Raw genomic sequence first — 6,092 nt, 5'->3', positions numbered from 1 at the left:
CTGGCCAGATAGCAGAAAGACCCTTTTCTAGGAGTGTGTCTGTGCAGCAATGTGTTTTTGCCCCTGCACATCCCCAGGAGGCCTTCCAAGGGGAGGGTTGCAGCTGCGTGTGCTCCTGCCAGAGAGAAAGCAGAGAGAACCCCTTGTCCTGACGCCCCAGGCTGGCACTGTTGCAGAACTGGGTTTGGGAAGTTGGTCATGGCTCTGGGAATCATTTGTAGGTTGTCCCATGCAAAGCCCTGCCTGCCCCACAGTTCTACTGAGACAAGTGGCTGCAGACCACTCAGGAAAGTCATGGAATTTCCATTTTGAGAGAGAAGGCACCTCGGGGTGTACCAAAGGATAGCAGAGAGCCCTATCCTTCGGGAGGAGCCGATGTCAGGGAGGCAGCCTGTCTTGCATTCCCAGGGTTCTCGGGGTGGAGACTGTAAATATAGGATCAGGAGCTGGATAGGTACTCTGCAAAGCACTGAAACTCTCTGTCCCCTTTCTGCATGTCCACTGTATCTCTCAGGGCTGAGCCTTGCACAGTCCAAGCCTGTTAGCTAGCAGTCCTGCTGCTGTTTCTATTGCTGGTGGCCTGGAGCCTCTGCAGCAGTTTGGGTACAGCTGCTGGGGCCTCATTTCTCCAGTCCGCAATAATAAAGCACTCACTTCTGCTCCCATGGTTAGGAGGTACCAGCCTGAGCCTCAGCTGAGGAACTGGGTCATCAGTGCTGTTTGTCAACATCCTGATCAAGCACAAAGTAGGCTTGGACTTTCCCACCCGATTGGTTTCAGTCAGTGAAACGTCAACAGAAGTGATAGCTTATGGTGAATGATGTCGGTTTAGTGATCTCTGAAGAAGATTTAGCTTCGGGACCAGGGACCAGGCTTGATCACTCAAGAGACTTTGTATAGCAGAGTTTTATTACAGTGAAAAGGGACAGAGAAATCTTCTGAAATAGACACCAGAAGGAGGATGGAGAGTGCCCCCCTTGCTAGTCTTAGGAAGGGAGTTATATACTTTTTCAGTTGGTTATTGCAATAAACCGAAAGAATGTCTCAAGTTTGTAGACCCACTTCCACAATATACATTTTAAGATAACAAGATTAGAACTAACAATAGAAAGATCTTACCAGACCCTCTCCCATAACACACATTTTAAGATGACAGGATTAGTCAGAAGGTTCTCAAGAAGGAGAAATAAGTCAAGCAGGATACATTGTTGTCATCATGGTACAGAATCATACACTGGTACCGAGTTTAAGGGAAAACATATCCTTGAGCAAGATGTGTTGTTTTGTTGTGTAATCACGTGGCTTAGATGGTAAAGCATCTGTCTACAATGTGGGAGACCTGGGTTCAATCCCTGGGTTGGGAAGATCCCCTGGAGAAGGAAATGGCAATCCACTCCAGTACTATTGCTTGGAAAATTCCATGGACAGAGGAGCCTGGTAGGCTACAGTCCATGGGGTTGCAAAGAGTTGGACACGACTGGGTGACTTCACACATACTTTCGCACAGTCACCAGCTCTGGGCTTAAGGAAAAAAGCATTTGTCTTTTTCTCCTCCTTGAGAACTCCAGACCCCTACCTTGAGAGCCCCAGGCCCCTTTGTCCTCAGGGACCCCAGACTTATCAACCTGCCTAGGAATTGACTCTCTCATTCCCCTCTTTTCTTTTAGGAGAATTATGTTGCCAAGGGAAAGGGGCACCATTTTCATTCCATAACTACTTCCTGCTGTTGAGGGGCATCATCCCTAAATTGTTGAGGCAACATATTCTCCTAACTCTCATACTGAGGGTCTCTGATCCAGGGGCCTCAAGTAACAGTTGGAGGAGGCTGTGGCACTTGTAGGAGCTTGAACAACCATTTATAACCTAAAAGCTTTCAGATGGTTAGAAACAAACCCCGTTTTACAGTTACAGATGTAAGGCAAAAGAGTAATTAAACCAAATTAAAAGATAATCAAAATTAAAAGTCACATTATGTCCATAGTTAAGGTACAATACGTTATACCAGTCCATCTTAGGATCATTCATTTCAATTCAGTTCAGTTGCTCAGTCATGTCCGACTCCTTGCGACCCCATGAATCGCAGCCAGGCCTCCCTGTTCATCACCAGCTCCCGGAGTTTACTCAAACACATGTCCATCGAGTCGTTGATGCCATCCAGCCATCTCATCCTCTGTCGTCCCCTTCTCCTCCTGCCCCCAATCCCTCCCAGCATCCAAGTCTTTTCCAATGAGTCAACTCTTCACATGAGGTGGCCAAAGTATTGGAGTTTCAGCTTTACAATCAGTCCTTCCAGTGAACACCCAGGACTGATCTCCCTTAAAATGGACTGGTTGGAGCTCCTTGCAGTCCAAGGGACTCTCAAGAGTCTTCTCCAACACCACAGTTCAAAAGCATCAATTCTTCGGCACTCAGCTTTCTTCACAGTCCAACTCTCACATCCATACATGACCAATGGAAAAACCATAGCCTTGACTAGACGGACCTTTGCTGGCAAAGTACTGTCTCTGCTTTTGAATATGCTATCTAGGTTGGTCATAACTTTCCTTCCAAGGAGTAAGCGTCTTTTAATTTCATGGCTGCAATCACCATCTGCAGTGATTTTGGAGCCCAATAAAATAAAAAGTCTGACACTGTTTCCACTGTTTTCCCATCTATTTCCCATGAAGTGATGGGACCAGATGCCATGATCTTTGTTTTCTGAATGTTGAGCTTTAGGCCAACTTTTTCACTCTCCTCTTTCACTTTCATCAAGAGGCTTTTTAGCTTCTCTTCACTTTCTGCCATAAGGGTGGTGTCCTCTGCATATCTGAGGTTATTGATATTTCTCCTGGCAATCTTAGATATCATCAGATCAAGAAGAGCATCACATATGATTGTTGTTGGTGAAGGTATTTGCAGAGTTGAAGAAAATCTTTTCCCTGAAGTAGAGAAATCCACCATGGGAAGCCTTCAGTTGATGAGGATGTTGAAAAGCTGAAAGCTGAGTCACATAGTTAATTCTAAGGCTTCAGGATATATGACAATATCTGTGTGCAAAAACAGTCTGTCATAGAGACAGCCCCTTCTTGGGGCAGTTTAAGCCCTCATTAAAGCTATGGGTAAAACTTTAAACCAACTGTCTTGTGTTTCCTGAGTTAGCCTCTTAATAATGTCATTAGCCTTTTCAACTTTTTCTGAAGATTGAGGTCTCCAGGAACAGTGTAGGTGATATTCCATTCCTAGAACTTTTGACACCCCTTGAATTACAGCAGCTTTAAAGGTGGACCATTGTCACTCTGAACTTTAGAGTTTAAGATCCCGCTTGCATCATGAGAAGTCATTACAGTAAGATTTCGTCCATTCCTTGACCTTGGGCTTTAGTGGATACTGCTTTTGATGCGGAAATAAGTGAGGGTCATTGAGCTTGATAACAATAGGAACAGTATTTTGTGCTTGACTCAGTTTTTTCATCAGCCCACACTTCTGCATTTTGTTTAGCTAAAAAGAGAGGGTTCCATATTCATGGAAACAGAGGTCTGGACCCAGAAAGGGTGAGGGAGACTCTGGCACAATGAAAAACAGCACAGAGTCCCAGTTTCAGCTTAAAGGAAAACTGAAATAATAACGTTTGTCTCATCCAGACAGTCCCGTTATGGTAGTGGATTGGGAGGGATGTGGGCCAGGGGCTTCAGTGAGCACAGAGAAAGTTGCCCCAGTATCCAAAAGAAAACCAGCTGATTGGTCCCCCGCAGTTATTAATACCCAGGGCTCCTCAGGTGTTATTAGGACAGGGACTTGTGTGGGGACCCCTGGGCACCTTCAGTCTTGATTGTCCTGAGAGTCTGACCCCTGGGGCCTACGCCTCGGAAGGCAGTCTCTTCCCAGGTGTGGCCCTTTACAGACTGGACATGGAGCTGAGGGGCTGCTTGGATGCCTGAAGGCAATCCCGCTAAAGATGCCTCTCCTTTCCACAGTAATAACAAGCCCGCCCCTTTTCACCCGGGTTCCTCTGGGCATTTCTCTCAGGCTGTTTCAGAGTGTATCTAACAGCCATTGTTGGGGCTCCAGTCTTTTGCCTGGTTCTTTTTTTCCTCCTGTTTTCCTCCTCGTATTCTCTACCATAATATACTGTCTGAGCCAGCTGCAACAGCTCTTTCTAAAGACTGATTTGGTCCAAATGCCCGTTTTAGTAGCTTACAGCAGATATCTGGAGCCAACTGAGTGAGAAATCTATCTTTTAAAATTATTCCTCCTTCTGCAATTTCAGGATCAACATTAGTAAACTTTCAGAGAACCTCTCATAGTCTGTCTAGGAATTTACCAGGAGTTTCTTTCTCTCCCCGTTCTATGTCAGCCAACTTAGCATAATCTAAAATCCTAGCACCCTCTTGCTTGAGTCCTTCAAGAATACATCTGACAAAGTGACTGATGTTACCTTCCTTTAACCATGTTATAGTCTCAGTCTAGCACGCTTATGGGAACCGCTTGGCTCCCAGTAGGGAGGAGGGCTGTTTCATGTACCCTCTTTCCCCTGTCTCACGTTCAAGCCATTCATCTCCAAAAACAGTAGCTTCCCCCAAAACTCAGGCTCTCAAGTCAGGAGTCAGCGTCAGTCCCAAGACATGCATTATATCTCTCCAATAAGGTCATAAAGTAAAGTTAGTCCTGTAAAGGCCTCTATGTACCCTTTGGATCCTCTGAATAGTCTCGACCACAATTGGAACTCTTTAAATTTCTACCTAGACTGAGGCAACCCCTCCCAAAGGCTGCCCTGATTCTCAGCCAGTTCAGTTGGGAGCAAAGTAAGAGAACAGGAGGCAGCTGAAATTTTCACACCGAAATCTGCACCCTTAGGACACAAGTCTGGCCCGTCTCACAGAGAGATGAAGAGCAACATGTATGGCACTTCTACCCATTTCTCTTATTTTCTACAGTTCAGTTCAGTCGCTCAGTCGTGTCCGACTCTTTGCGACCCCGTGAATCGCAGCACGCCAGGCCTCCCTGTCCATCACCATCTCCCAGAGTTCACTCAGACTCACATCCGTCGAGTCCGTGATGCCATCTAGCCATCTCATCCTGGGTCGTCCCCTTCTCCTCCTGCCCCCAATCCCTCCCAGCATCAGAGTCTTTTCCAATGAGTCAAGTCTTCTCATGAGGTGTCCAAAGTACTGGAGTTTCAGCTTTAGCATCATTCCTTCCAAAGAAATCCCAGGGTTGATCTCCTTCGGAATGGACTGGTTGGATCTCCTTGCAGTCCAAGGGACCCTGAAGAGTCTTCAACACCACAGTTCAAATGCATCAATTCTTCAGTGCTCAGCCTTCTTCACAGTCCAACTCTCACATCCATACACGACCACTGGAAAAACCATAGCCTTGATTAGACGGACCTTTGTTGGCAAAGTACTGTCTCTACTTTTGAATATACTAACTAGGTTGGTCATAACTTTTCTTCCAAGGAGTAAGCGTCTTTTAATTTCATGAGTGCAATCACCATCTGCAGTGATTTTGGAGCCCAAAAAAATAAAGTCTGACACTGTTTCTACTGATTCCCCATCTATTTGCCATGAAGTGATGGGACCGGATGCCATGATCTTCATTTTCTGAATGTTGAGCTTTAAGCCAACTTTTTCACTCTCCTCTTTCACTTTCATCAAGAGGCTTTTTAGCTTCTCTTCACTTTCTGCCATAAGGGTGATGTCATCTGCATATCTGAGGTTATTGATATTTCTCCCAGCAATCTTGATTCCAGCTTGTGTTTCTTTCAGCCCAGAGTTTCTCATGATGTACTCTGCATAGAAGTTAAATAAGCAGGGTGACAATATACAGCCTTGACGTACTCCTTTTCCTATTTGGAACCAGTCTGTTGTTCCATGTCCAGTTCTAACTGTTGCTTCCTGACCTGTGTACGGATTTCTTAAGAGGCAGGTCAGGTGGTCTGGTATTCCCATCTCTTTCAGAATTTTCCACAGTTGATTGTGATCCACACAGTCAAAGGCTTTGGCATAGTCAATAAAGCAGAAATAGATGTTTTTCTGGAACTCTCTTGCTTTTTCCATGATCCAGCGGATGTTGGCAATTTGATCTCTGGTTCCTCTGCCTTTTCTAAAACCAGC

The sequence above is a fragment of the Budorcas taxicolor genome, chromosome 19 (assembly GCF_023091745.1).
Source record: "Budorcas taxicolor isolate Tak-1 chromosome 19, Takin1.1, whole genome shotgun sequence".
Taxonomy (NCBI): domain Eukaryota; kingdom Metazoa; phylum Chordata; class Mammalia; order Artiodactyla; family Bovidae; genus Budorcas; species Budorcas taxicolor.
This window is presented reverse-complemented; position numbering follows the sequence as displayed.